The sequence below is a fragment of the Puma concolor genome, chromosome D2 (genome assembly GCF_028749965.1).
Source record: "Puma concolor isolate L17-30 chromosome D2, mPumCon1.1.hap2, whole genome shotgun sequence".
Taxonomy (NCBI): domain Eukaryota; kingdom Metazoa; phylum Chordata; class Mammalia; order Carnivora; family Felidae; genus Puma; species Puma concolor.
The window spans coordinates 51087898-51101968 of NC_141677.1; the positions used below are offsets into that span (position 1 = coordinate 51087898).

General features: G+C 37.9%; 1 long non-coding RNA gene across 4 annotated transcripts; it reads right to left on the bottom strand.

Moving 5' to 3' along the window:
• Positions 1-4170: 4170 nt before the first annotated feature.
• LOC147576061 (uncharacterized) lies at positions 4171-12282 on the bottom strand. Of its 4 annotated transcripts, none has more exons than XR_015241710.1 (4): positions 11404-12282; positions 7401-7451; positions 6222-6348; positions 4171-5626 (listed from the first exon to the last, which is right to left on the bottom strand). It is a non-coding gene; the product is annotated as an uncharacterized LOC147576061 (long non-coding RNA). The 4 variants fall into 4 exon arrangements; XR_015241711.1 differs by lacking the exon at positions 11404-12282 and adding an exon at positions 11163-11392; XR_015241712.1 differs by lacking the exon at positions 7401-7451 and having other exon boundaries at positions 11404-12279.
• Positions 12283-14071: the final 1789 nt, after the last annotated feature.

Genomic DNA, 14071 nt, shown 5'->3' on the forward strand with positions numbered 1-14071 from the left:
TTCAACAGCACTGGCTTCCCCACCTGTCAATCCTATAAAACCCTGCTCATTTCCACCCAAAACTGGAATATTCACACTTGTACAATCTTCCTCATCAGGACTGTAAGTCCCACTTTTCCTTTTTTTTTTTTTTTAAGTTTATTTATTTATTTTGAGAGCGAGAGACAGCGCAAGCAGAGAAGGGGCAGAGAGAGAGGGAGAGAGAGAATTCCAAGCCGGTTCCACACTGTCAGTACAGAGCCCAACAAACCGTGAGATCATGACCTGAACCAAAGTCAAGAATGAGTTGGTCACTCAACTAACTGAGCCACCCAGTGCCCCTAAGTTCTACATTTTATTAACTGTTATCTGGTACTAGTTCATACAGCTTCTTATGACCAAAAAAAAAAAGGATGTTTTAATTCTGGGGGGCGGCGGGGGGGCGGGGGAGAGCTCTGTCTTCAGAGAGCTCTTGAAAATGTACAGTATAAATATATTGTAACTCTAACAAAGACTCAGATTCTCATCTTGGGCCTGAAAGCTGGGCTATGTATTCCTCTTGTATTTTGTTGTTTCTTTCTGTAGTATGTCAGTAGTCATTTATTCTGTGAAATGAGAATGCACTGATAAAAGATTTTGAGTCAATGTCTAGGAGGTTCAACACAATTACAGTTTCAGGGATATGCAATCCCTGTCTTTTCTGCGTGGTGTGTTTTTGTTTTTCATATACTAATTAAAGAGGTGGAGATCAGTCTCTGTCTTTGCTGTTGAACTTGAAATAGCCACCATACTAATGGAAGTGAGACAGATATCCTTCCCATTTTGATTATATTCATTAATTTCAGCAGACATTTCTTCAAGCTTAATATTGAAAAGTGACTTTCCACATACATCACATCCATCAATCACCTTTCTTACCCAGTTTCTATTACCAATCATTAACTCTGAAATGTTTCAAACTTTTCTCCTGTGAGTCACATTTATAGTGAACTGTTCTTGAACCTATAGGATTCATACTCATGTTAACTGCTTTCCCACATGAAGTATTTTTCTCATTAATCAGTGTTTGTTTGTTTGTTTGTTTGTTTGTTTTGATTAATATAAGTTGCCTGGATCAATGGTCTTGGATGTTCTGGCCTCTCCAGACTTTTTCTGGAATAAAGGAAAATTAATCACATCTGATGAATTATATTGGTTATGACTTGGCTCTCTAATTGTACTTAAATGTGGTTAAGTTTTGGCTTCAAGACCAGTCTCCCAGAAGAAAAGGCAAATTCATCATAACTGGTGATGTTCCACCTATTGATCAATCAATCTATGGAAAAGAACCTTTTACAGCATCAAAAAAGGAGAGAAGACAATAAAATACAAGTACCTTCAGTATTGTCTAAATGTGACCTTTAACATTGAGTAAGAAATATGTAGACCAAGTGGTGATCCTTGCATCAAGGCCAAATTAATAGATTTATTTTGAATGCTGATTTAGTTATTTTAGTTCATCAGTGCTGATTAATACTGAATCTACGCTAATCATGAATTCCTATTTCTTCCCTTTACAATATTCTAACTTACTGGGGTTTTTTCAAAGTCTTGCTTTATGATAATCTTCTTAACTCGAGCTAATATCTTAGTTCACACATCTGTAATTTCTATTAATTTTAGGAGGGAAGAAAAAAGGTTTTTTCCTCAACTGGCTCCTCTACCAACTAATTAGATAATCACTGAATATATAGTTCTGGTACGCATAAACATGAGGAAGAGGGGAAAAAAAGGCACTTATCTAGCAAAATTATAAGTAAGTTGAGAGAAAGAAATTCATGAATCAACACACATAAGTCTTGGCAGAACACCTACGTGCAAGTGGAAAACAAGGAGGGAGAAAACAATAACGTCTGATGCTAATAAACAATAACCATATTTAATACTAAATCACACTTAATTTGTTTAATCCTCAGAACCCTTTCAGATAGGTTCTCTTACTGTCCCCATTTTACAGATGAGGAAACTAAGGCATATAAAGATTAAGTAGCTTGTCTAAAGTCATACATCTAGAGTGGTAAGGAACAGTTTCTTGAAAACAGTTAGGATTTGAGCATAAAATTAAAGGTTTAAAGTTTCTAGGGAGGCAAAACGCAGTTCAATAAAATATCTAGATATGTTTCAGGATATTTAAAAATACAGATTAAATGGAATTTAGGATAAGTTTTGGGAAAATAGAGAAAAATAAAATTTGGACAGGCAACATAAGGCTATCATGATAGTGCTTACTTTAAAAAAAGTTGTAGGGCCACCTGGGTGGCTCAGTCAGTTAAGCGTTCGCCTCAGCTGAGGTCATGATCTCATAGTTCATGAGTTCAAGCCCCACATTGGGCTCTGTGCTGACAGCTCAGAGCCTGGAAACTGTTTCAGATTCTGTGTCTCCCTCTCTCTACTCCTCCCCTGCTTGCACTCTGTCTCTCTCTCTCAAAAATAAATAAACATAAAACAAAGTTGTAGATTTCAGAACTATATAGTAAGTACCAGATTTATCTTCTCAGGTTAGTCTCAAGATAAAGGTCACAATTTTGGTAATCAAATCTGACAAACACAAATAAGAATTCACCTATGTGACAATATGGTTCTGGTCGAAGTTCATGATAACTGAGCACACTGGGGGAACTGAAAGCGTAATAATAACAAGATACTGAGATAAAATGTATGAGAGGATGGGAGAGATGAAAATTTCAGGATGACTCAATCCATGCAAACGGGAGAACAACAGAGCCCAGTGACTAAAAGGAGAATTTGGAAAGTGAATAGACATTGTAAAATGGAAAGTTAATGACTTCAGTTTCTGACATTCTGAGGATGAAACAAGTAGGACTTCTTGCTGGAAGTGACCTTCCAACAGGCCAAATGCTGCTCTGTGAGGCAGAAGTAAAGTATACTAGAGACGACAGGCAGCACAGAACAGTTTTAACGAACATGGTCTCTAGTACTAGGTAACTTGGGTATGAAATCAAGGAGCACCACTTATTTACTGGAGGACGTTGGGCATGGAATTTAATCTCCTGGGACTTCAGCTCGTTTATCCACAGAAATAATAATCGTATATGTCCCAGGGGACGGTTGTGAGAAGTAGATGAATTAATACATGTGAACTGCTTAGAACGGTGCCTTGCGCATCACAGGCTATAACACAAGTGTTGACTACGATGATTGTAATTTTGCCACCAGTTTTGGACCCATGAACATAAAGACAGGTGACGCCTTGGGGCGCCTGGGTGGCGCAGTCGGTTAAGCGTCCGACTTCAGCCAGGTCACGATCTCGCGGTCCGTGAGTTCGAGCCCCGCGTCAGGCTCTGGGCTGATGGCTCAGAGCCTGGAGCCTGCTTCCGATTCTGTGTCTCCCTCTCTCTCTACCCCTCCCCCGTTCATGCTGTCTCTCTCTGTCTTAAAAATAAATAAACGTTGAAAAAAAAATGTTAAAAAGACAGGTGACGCCTTAAAAATTGATTAATAGATTTGAAACATCTAGGAAGAGTAGGAGGTATGAAACAAAGCCTTTTAAAAAATCCTAGATTGGGGTGCCTGGGTGGCTCAGTTGGTTAAGCATCCAACTTCGGTTCAGGTCATGATCTCACAGTTCGTGGATTCGAGCCCCGCATCGGGCTCTGTGCTGACAGCTCAGAGCCTGGAGCCTGCTTCACATTCTGTGTCTCCCTCTCTCTCTGCCCCTTCCCTGCTCATGATCTCTCTCTGATTCAAAAATAAATAAACATTAAAAAAAAATTAAAGTAAATAAATAAATAAATTAATTAATTAATTAAAAATCCTAGATTGAGTGGAATGATTGCATAAATCAAGATTTATTGATTTAATTAATATTTCCTGTATGCCAGCAGTGTGATGAGCCCTGATGCTGGGTGGTAAACTAGACAAACTGCAGAAGGATAAATAGTTAAAGAAGGTGAATGTGGGACGCCTGGGTGGCTCAGTCGGTTAAGCGTCCGACTTCGGCTCAGGTCATGATCTCACGGTTCGTGAGTTTGAGCCCCGCATCGGGCTCTGTGCTGACAGCTCAGAGCCTGGAGCCTGCTTCACATTCTGTGTCTCCCTCTCTCTCTCTCTGCCCCTTCCCTGCTCATGCTGTGTCTCTCTCTGTCTCCAAAATAAATGAACATTAAAAAAAAAAAAAAAAAAAAAAAAGAAGGTGAATGTGACCAAATTAGTTCTACTTACCAAAAACAAGTTTAGGTGTATTATAGAGGGAATATTGAGCACTACCAAATAAAGCACAAAGGTACACAGGCAATTATCATTCTGGGCCAAAAACCCAATGGCCATGAAATCTTAGCAGCAGGGACAAAAGAGAAAATGGATAGTGAGTCTGAACACAGAAAAACATGAGGCACCTCACCATGAAAGGATAGAAGGAAGGAGTAGAGTTATGTGATGGAGCACAGATGTTTAAATCACTAGACGTTTAGCTATTCCTAAAGAAACTGGGGTGCCTGGGTGGCTCGGTTGGTTAAGCGTCCAACTTCAGCTCAAGTCATGATCTCACAGTTTGTGGGTTCGAGCCCCACACCAGGTTCTGTGCTGACAGCTCAGAGCCTGGAGCCTGCTTTGGATTCTGTGTCTCCTTCTCTCTCTGCCCCTCCCCCACTCATACTCTCTCTGTCTCTTTCAAAAATAAATAAACATTTAAAAAAACTTGGGGCGCCTGGGTGGCTCAGTCGGTTGAGCATCCAACTTCAGCTCACGTCATGATCTGAAAAACTTAAAAAAAGAGGCTATATCCAAAATTGATGAAAATCAAAAGGAGTATATAAAAATGGGAAGAAATTGGGCAACTGAAGAATAATGAAGAAATAAATATTGAAGATACAGTAACTAGAAATTAGATTTGGGTAATGTCAGAGTGCAAAGTGTCTCTATAAACATCAAGTAGAGAATGAGCACATTCTAAGAGGAAGGTGATATTACAAAATGTTAATTTAAACATCTTGGGAATGGCGGTCAGACATCCTTCAATATTTGTGAAGGTATGAAGTCTCTAAAATGAGATTTCCAAAAATGTTTCAGAGATCTCACAGTAGTCTGAATAATGTCCCTAAAGTTCATATCCACCCAGAACCTCAGAATGTGATATATGGAACTAGGGTCTTGGTAGATATAATTAGTTAGGATGAGGTCATGTTAGATTAGGGTGGGCCCTAAATTAGGGGAGGACACAAAGAGGGAAGGCTAGATGATAACAGAAACAGGGATTAGAGTCAGCTGTAAGTCAAGGAATGCCAAGGATTGCCAGCAACCACCAGAAGTTAGGAAGAGGTAGGAAGGATTTTCCCCTAGAGGCTTTGGAGAAAGTATGGCCCTGCTGACATCCTGATTTTGTACTTCTAGCCTCCAGAAGTGAGAGAATACATTTCTGTTGTTTTAAGTAACCCAGTTTGTGGTATTCCATTACAACGGCCATAGGAAAATATTACAGGTACCAAGTAACCAACTGTCCACTTTAAGATCTGATTTCCAGTAGCTTCCATCTCTTGGGTACACAATAACTCACCTGGAAGACTCTGGCTTGAGAACATCACCTCTATTATCCATGGTTCTTCTCCTTGCTCCAACTGGGAGATCACATCTGGTTTGATTGTAAGACACCCTGTCAATGAGAAATGACACAAGACTCACGTCTACACACCTTGTGCTTCATGATGCCTAAGGACTGTCATGCATGATGACATTGCTTATTTCAACCCCAGCAGAGCAGTACCTCTCACTAGAGGTGAAGACACTGACATCCTTCCTGAAGGCCTAAAGCAATTAAGTATTTTTTTTAACCAAACCCTTAGCAATAAAAACAATTCAACTCATGTCAACTATACTCAAATTATATATATAGATACATATAATAAAACAATAAAAATTAAAGGGGTTGCCTGGGTGGCTCGGTCGGTTGAGTATCCAACTCTTGATTTAGGCTCAAGTCATGATCCCAGGGTCGTGGGATCAAGCTTTGCATCAGGTTACCTGCTAAGCATGGAGCCTGCTTAGGATTCTCTCTCCTTCTCTCTCTGTCTCTGTCTCTCTCCTTCTGCCCCCTCCCTCGTGCACACACACACTCTCTCTCTTTCTCTCTCTCAAAAAAAAGTAAAAATAAAAATAAAAACAATTCAAGTCTTTAGAGGTATGACATGTTTCATCAACTCAGAATGGAAATTCATGCTCTAGGAAGTTACTTGGGAAACTCTACTTACCCACTGAAACCAGTTTGCTGTAGTTCTCCAGCATCACGTCCCTGCACAGGATCTTCTGAGCTGAGTCCAGCCACTGCCACTCCACCTGGGTGAAACTGACTGACACATCCTTGAATGATACTAATCCCTGTAAAAACAGTACATTCTGTTTAATCTGAATTAACCACTGAGGAATGTGCAAAATGTTTGCTTCATGCATTGATAGAGCTTATAAAAAAATTCTATTTGATGCATATAAGGCACCCTGTTTTCATTTTTAGGGGAGAAATAGATACTATATTAGAAATATCTTGTCACCATGCTAATTGCTAGGGGGCGGGGAAAGCCTATTGAGCTTTCTTATACTCTGTATATGGAAACACTCTTGTTGCTGTGAAAAATCAAGATGTGTTTGTTCCTGTTCTCAATAACATTCTGGTAGATATGCAAACACCTTTACAATAAGGTACTACAGGAGCTAGGTTAGAAATGTTCACAAGGTATATAGCATAGACAGAAAGAGGGAAAAGTTAGTTCCATTCATGTTACTAGGTTGGTGCTATGAGGCTGAAAATCTTTGCAAGAATATGCATTAGCCTCCACATGGTAAAATGCACGAAGTATTTTAAAAGTTAAGTATAGGGGAAAGCAAATAGCATAGTGTGTTAGATGAACAGGATGAGCAGATATGGTAAGACAAAGATACTCAACAGGTATTCAGGGGCCAGATATGGAATAATTTTGGACAATTCCTATATATCAATGGTTTCCAAATACCCTTTGATCACCACTCCATCATTTCAAGTGATACTATTTGTACTTATGTATATAAGTACATATAATGACAATCCAAGCATTATTTCTTAATTACTTTCTTAATTTTAGATAAAAATAAAATGCAAATTGTAACACATTTTTCAGAGACCCTGATAGGATAGCTTTGCACACTTCCTGGGATGTCTACCTTCCTTTCTGGAGACCCCCATTCCAGAAAACATGAAACCAGTGAAGAGATGTGAATAAGCCCTGGATGATCCAGATAAATCTGGATTTCAGATTTAACATTCTAGAAAAGGTGGTTCTCTTAGAAAATATATAAATCAGGCTCAATAATGCTATTTTTTAAATGGGAAGATGTCAAACTTACAGAAAAGATGCAAATAAAATATGCACAGAGAACACCCATATGCCCAGACTCACTTATTGTTAACATGTGACTCCATTTATCGTTTGCATGTATTCTCTTCCTGTCTACATACAAATACAAAAATAAGAAAATACGCACACACAATTTTTTTTTCTGGGCCATTTTGAAGGTGAAATTATACACACCATGGCTTTTTACGCCTAAATAATTCAGGGTGTATATATAACCATCGCAATTATCAAATTCAGTACATTTAACATTAGCATGGTACTTTTATCTAAGTAACCTTTCTTATGCCAGTTTGGCTAGTTGACCCAATAACCTCTTTTACAGCATATGTTCCCCCTTCCAGTACAGATCTAGCCTAGACAACAAAATGCATGTCTTTTTTAGCTTCCTTTAATCTGGAACATTTCCATATCTTCTATCTTTGGACATAGGCATCTTTGAAAAATATGGTTCTCCACTCTTTTTTTTTTTTTGAAAAAAAAAGCACGTTCACTCTTGGTTTGCCTGGTATTTCCTCGTGGTTAGATTTAGGTTATGTGATCTAGACTGGGAAGTCCATAGGTGATGTTTCATGTTTCCTTCACAGGTATCCCATCCGTGGCATATGCTGTCATCTGTCCCTCAATGGAAATGCTAATCCTCATCATCCAGGCAATGAGTTGTTTGATCTCTCCACTGTGTAATTACTGCCTTTTTATCTCCCTGAGAACAAATAAGCAGTCTGTGGGGAGATTTTAAGACCATGTAAATCCCTTAATCCTCATTAGACTGTCTCCTACTTTTAGCATCAGTTGAGGATTCTCGCCTGATGCAATCTCTACTGTGACAGATATAAAATGCTGCTTTTCTAACTCCTACGTTTCCTCCACATTTACCAGTTAGCTCTTAGCATTCTACCATAAGCAAGAAGCCTCTCTTCAGCGCCATTTATTTAAGTATAGACTCATGAATTTCTGTTTTCTTCCAATGGTTTACAATTGATTACTCTACTTAATTATTTTGGTCTTCACATTGTCCCAGATTTGGCCAGTAAAAGCCCCTTCAAGCTGACATGCCAGCGTGATTACTTTAAGTGCTTCTCTACTTTCTGGCATAAAATGATGTTCCACACTCATCTTATATATACCCTGCCCAGACCTGGAATCAGCCATTTCTCTAAAGAGTGAGCCCTGGTTCCTTTCAGTGGGGAATGGTATTAGACACTAAGCTCTAGACCATACACGTATGCCATGATATGGTTTTTATTTCTCACTTTCTAATTTGGATTTTCAAACCTGAAAAAAAAAGTTGAAAAACACATAAAATGAACACTTGAATTATCATCACCTAAATCCTTTTTTGCAGTATTTGCTTTACCTCTTCCTATATATAATTGTATCTTTTGCTGTATCATTTGAAACCTGCAGCTATCATGACAGTTCACTCTTCCATATTTCAGCATGTATTTCCTAACAATAAGGCCATGTTCTCATACACCACATTCACACCTAAAGAAACTAAAATTAATTCAATTAAATTGTCTAAAACACAATCCTTATTTAAATTTCTCAAGTGCTTCAAAATAGTTCCTCAATCCAGAATTCAATCAATTCTCACACATCCCATTTGGTTCCTATGATTCTTCCATCTTCTCTAACCTAGAACGAGCCTCTCTACCGTTTTTGTTTACTTTGATTTTTTTAAATAATCCAGGCCAGTTGTCTTATAGAATATCCCATTCTCTGGATTTGTCTGATTGTTTATGATTAAATGCAGAGCAACTTCTTATCTTTTGGACAAAAAAACAAGAGATGATATCACATGCCTCTTATTGCAACATATAGGGGACTAAACATCCCATTGTCCTTCTCTTGGTGAAATTTAGTATGATCGTTTGGTTGAAGTGGTGGTCACCAGCTCTCTCCTTTGTAAAGGCATATTTTCCCAGTAACTGATGAGTAATCCATGGGCAGCAAAGCAATATTTTGAGGCCATATAATTATCCTGTTCACTTTCAACCTTTCAATCAGTGGTTTTAGTATCAATGGATGATTCCTGCCAAATTAATTATTGCCCTAAGGCTTACAAAATGGTGATTTTTTTACCCTCTCTCTTCCATATTTGTTAGTTGGCTTTTTTTTTTTTTAAGTAAAGAAGAGCTTCCTCCTCCCTCTTATGTCTTTTTCTCTCTTCTGTATCACTAGAAACTCATGGACATTTTTTTGGTCACTGTGTAATAATAACCAGTCACTCTTTTTGGTGCTAAGCTACTCCAATTTGGTCAATGATGGGGTTCTGTGTCCTTTTATGAATCCTTTCAGTACATCTTGTTTCTAGCATAAAATTATATTCCAGAATTAATTTATACTTTACATGTTCCAGAGTTAGATTTCTTTCAGTGGAAAAAAGAGTATTTGGAAACCAAGATTTGGCTATTAGGTATGCAACAGATGGGCTAGTGCTTCTAGGCCCTTTCAGAAGCCAGAGCAAAAAAATATTCATTTTTTAAAATATCATGAGTGGATATTGATTCCTCCAATTCATATCCAACAACATTTTCCCATTCAATATCTGTAATTCCCTTCTAATATAACCTGGTTTCTAAGCACTTCAATATATTTACCCATTGAACTGATACAAAGTAGTTTTAGAAATTATAGTACCAATCCAGTACCAATAACAGATCTACTAAGTTAAAGATTTCTTTGCAGTTCTTAACTTTTTATTTTTAAATAATTTTAGACTCCGTGAAAAGTTGCATATATTGTAGAGTTCTTGCATAAACTTCACCCAGTTTTCCCAATGTTAAGATCTTAATTAACATATATATTTACCAAAATTAAGAAATTAATATCGGTGTGTTATTAACCTTCCCCTGCTTGTGCATGCTCTCTCTCTTGCTTGTTCTCTCTCTCTCTCAAAATAAATAAACTTAAAAAAAGTATTTAAAGGGTTGACGTGTATATCTCTCCCCAACCCCATGTCACTACAAATGGCTATGGTGTGGTGCATTAACACTACAGACATCAGAAAACACTACAAACCAGGGGGTGGGATTCTCCTAAGAGAACTAGTTGTTAAACATTTACCAGCACACCACTGACAGTATCCTGAACACATAAAATATTGCCTAGCTAAAAGCAATGTTCAGTTGACAGCTAAAGAACTAAGGGATAAAACTGACTTCCAGCAGAAGTACAAAATGATACAACCACTGTTCAGGGCAATTTTGTAGTATCTATGAAAATTATGAGACAGCCTAGTTTTGACCTAAGACCCAGTTATTCTAATTCTAGGAAATTTTTCCTTAAGTTTCACACATACGAAATTACATTTACATAAGGTTATTCAATGAAACATTGCTAGTATCAGCAAAAAACTATACATACATATCCTTCAACAGCAAACTGGTTAAATAATCAATGATAGAGGCACCTGGGTGGCTCAGTCAGTTGAGTGCCCAACTCTTGATTTTGGCTCAGATCATGATCTCATGGTTCATGGGATCAAACCCCATGTCAGGCTCTGTGTTAGCAACGCAGAGTGTGCTTGGGATTCTCTCTCGCCCACTCTCTCTGCCTCTCCTTGCTCGTACACACACTCTCTCTCTTTGTCTCTCTCTCTCTCTCATTCGATCAAAATAAATCAATAATTGTTTAATTAAAAAAAATCGATGACAAATACATACAGTGGAAACCATGCAGCTATACACGATGAGAAGCAAAAGTAATAAGCAGAGTCAGGACTTCCCAAAATTCCTCCATAAACTAAATAAGAAAACTAGCAAAAATTCTAAGAACCAGCTTTTTTTAAAGTTTGAAACTAACCACAGTCTTGCGTAAATCCAGGGAGCATTCATTCAATAAGCACTGCTGGTTTGAGGTTTGTGAGGTTTGTGGCATTTTAACTTGCTCCATTTGCATCCTTTACCATCCAGCTCCACGGGAGGCCTGAAAACAAACAGCTTGTAATCACAGTGAAAAGCAGGAACAAGGCAGCCACCAGAGAGGGCAGAAGAGGGATAGAGCTCTTTCAAAGCCTCATCCCCAGAGAACTGTCATTATTTACCTGTCTGATGGTTCCTTGGAAGACTCTACCGTCTTTAAGCTAGCTTGGAGCTTCCACAGTACAAACAGCCTTCTCCCCAGGGATGTGCTTGGAAAAGAATTAGAGGAAAGTTATTAACTTCGCAGCCACCTGAGGTGGTGAATAACAGTTGGAGCAAGCAAGAGGCTAATTTAAAAGCTAAAAAAGGAAAATCTCATAATGCCCATAGGAACTTTGAAAGCTTCAACGTATTCCTAGGAATCTAGAAAGCCACATACATGCCCAGGGACATGCACATGCTCAGGAAAGACCTAAGAAGACCCTAAGCTCTTATTCTCAGCTGACCTTGAAGCTCTGTACATGCAGAAGTAAAGACTAAGGCAGAGTTCTCAACAGCACATCTGAGTGTTGAAGGTGTGTGCCACCAATGCACAGAGAGCACCTGGGCACAGACCAGGAGACTTATGAACTCCAAGCATTTGAGGAAATCTGGTAAATCATTAGCTGACTAGCCTACTGAGTAGAGATTTCAGTGGCCACACATGATAAAGAATACAGACTTTATGCAATCAGTTTAGAAAACTCACTAAACAACATAACAATGACAGCGATAACAACAAACACTGGGTAGGGGAGACTCTGAAAGCTGCCAAGTAATATTATTTAAAATGTCTAATTTTCAACAAAAATTATGAGACAAGCAAAGAAACAAGGAATAGTATCTGACACAATGGAGGAAAAAAACAATTGATACAAATTGTCCCTAAGGAAGTGCAGATACTAGACTTGCTAGACAAAAGACTTTAAATCAGCTATTTTAAATATGTTCAAACTAAAGGGTAACCACGTCTAAAGAACTAAAGGAAAGTAATAGGACAATGTCTTACTATGTAGACAATATCAATAAAGAGATAAAAATTATTTAAAAAAAAACAAAAAGATATTCTGGAGTTGAAAAGTACAATAACCAGAAATTAGAAATTCATTAGAAGGGCACAAGATCAGATTTGATGTGGCAGAAGAAATAATGAACAAACTTCACTGAAGACAGAACAGGTCAACTGAATTTATCCAGTCTGAAGAACAGAAAGAAAACAATGAGAAATGTTGAACAGAGCCTCAGAGACCTGTGGGACATCAAGTATTCAAACATATGCATAATGCATATGCATATGCATAATGCATAAAAAATTAAAAATAGAACTACCCTATGATCCAGCAATTGCACTATTAGGTATTTACCCAAAGGATACAAAAATACAGATTCAAAGGGGTACATGCACCCCGATGTTTATAGCAGCATTAATCAACAATAGCCAAACTATGGAGAGAGCCCAATTGTCCATAGACTGATGAATGAATAAAAAAGAGGTGGTGTGTGTGTATATATATATATATATGTATATATATATATATATATATAATGGAATATTACTTAGCCTTCAAAAAAAGAAATTTTGCCATTTGCAACAACACAGATGGAGCCAGAATGCATTATGCTAAGCAAAATAAGTCGACCAGAGAAAAACAAATACCATATAACTTCACTCATATGTGGAATTTAAGAAACAAAACAGATGAATGTATGGGAAGAGAGAGAAAAAGAGAAGAAAGGGGAACAAACCACAAGAGACTCTTAACAATAGAGAACAAACTCAGGGTTGATGGGAGAGAGGGGGGTGGGAAATGGGCTACATGGGGGATGGGTATTAAGAAAGGCACTTGTTGTGATAAGCACTGGATGTTGTTATATAAGTGATGAATCACTGAATTCTACTTCTGAAGCCAATAACGCACTGTATATTAACTAACTAAAATATAAACAATTTAAAAAATGGTTAAATGAAGAAAATATATATGCATAATGGGAGACCCAGAAAGAGAAAAGAGGAAGGAACAGAAACAATAGCTGAAGAAATAATGGCCAACATCTTCCCAAATTTGACGTAAGATATGAATCTATACATCCAGAAAGCTAAACAAACTACAAATAAAAGTTAAAAAAAATCAATTAACCACACACATCATAATCTGTTAAAGGTGAGAGACAGAATCTTGAAAGCAGCAAGACGAAAACAACTCATTGTGTACAATGGATCTTCAATAAGATTAACAGCTAGTTTTGCTTCAGAAATCACAGAGGCAAGAATGCAGTAGGAAGAAAAAGACTATCAACCTAAACTATCCTTGAAAAATGGAGGAGAGGGAAGCCTGGGTGGCTCAGTCGGTTAAGCATCTGACTTTGGCTCAGGTCATGATCTTGTGGTTCGTTAGTTCAAGCCCCACGTTGGGCTCTGTGCTGACAGCTCAGAGCCTGGAGCCTGCTTCAGATTCTGTGTCTCCCTCTCTGCCCCTCCACTCCTCACCCTCTGTCTCTCTCTCTCTCTCAAAAATAAATGAACATTAAAAAAAGAAAGAAAGAAAGAAAGAAAGAAAGAAAGAAAGAAAGAAAGAAAGAAAAATGGAGGAGAAATTTTAAAAATATCCGGATAAACAAAAACTGAGAGAATTCATTGCCACCATCTCTGCCTCACAAAAAGTACTAAAAGGAGTTCTTCAGGCTGAAATAAAAGGACATTAGACAGCATCACAAATCCACATGAAGAAACGAAGAGCACTGGTAAAGGTAACACTATGTGAGTAAAAAATAGCATAAATGAATGTATTCTGTAATTCTTTGTGTCTCCTA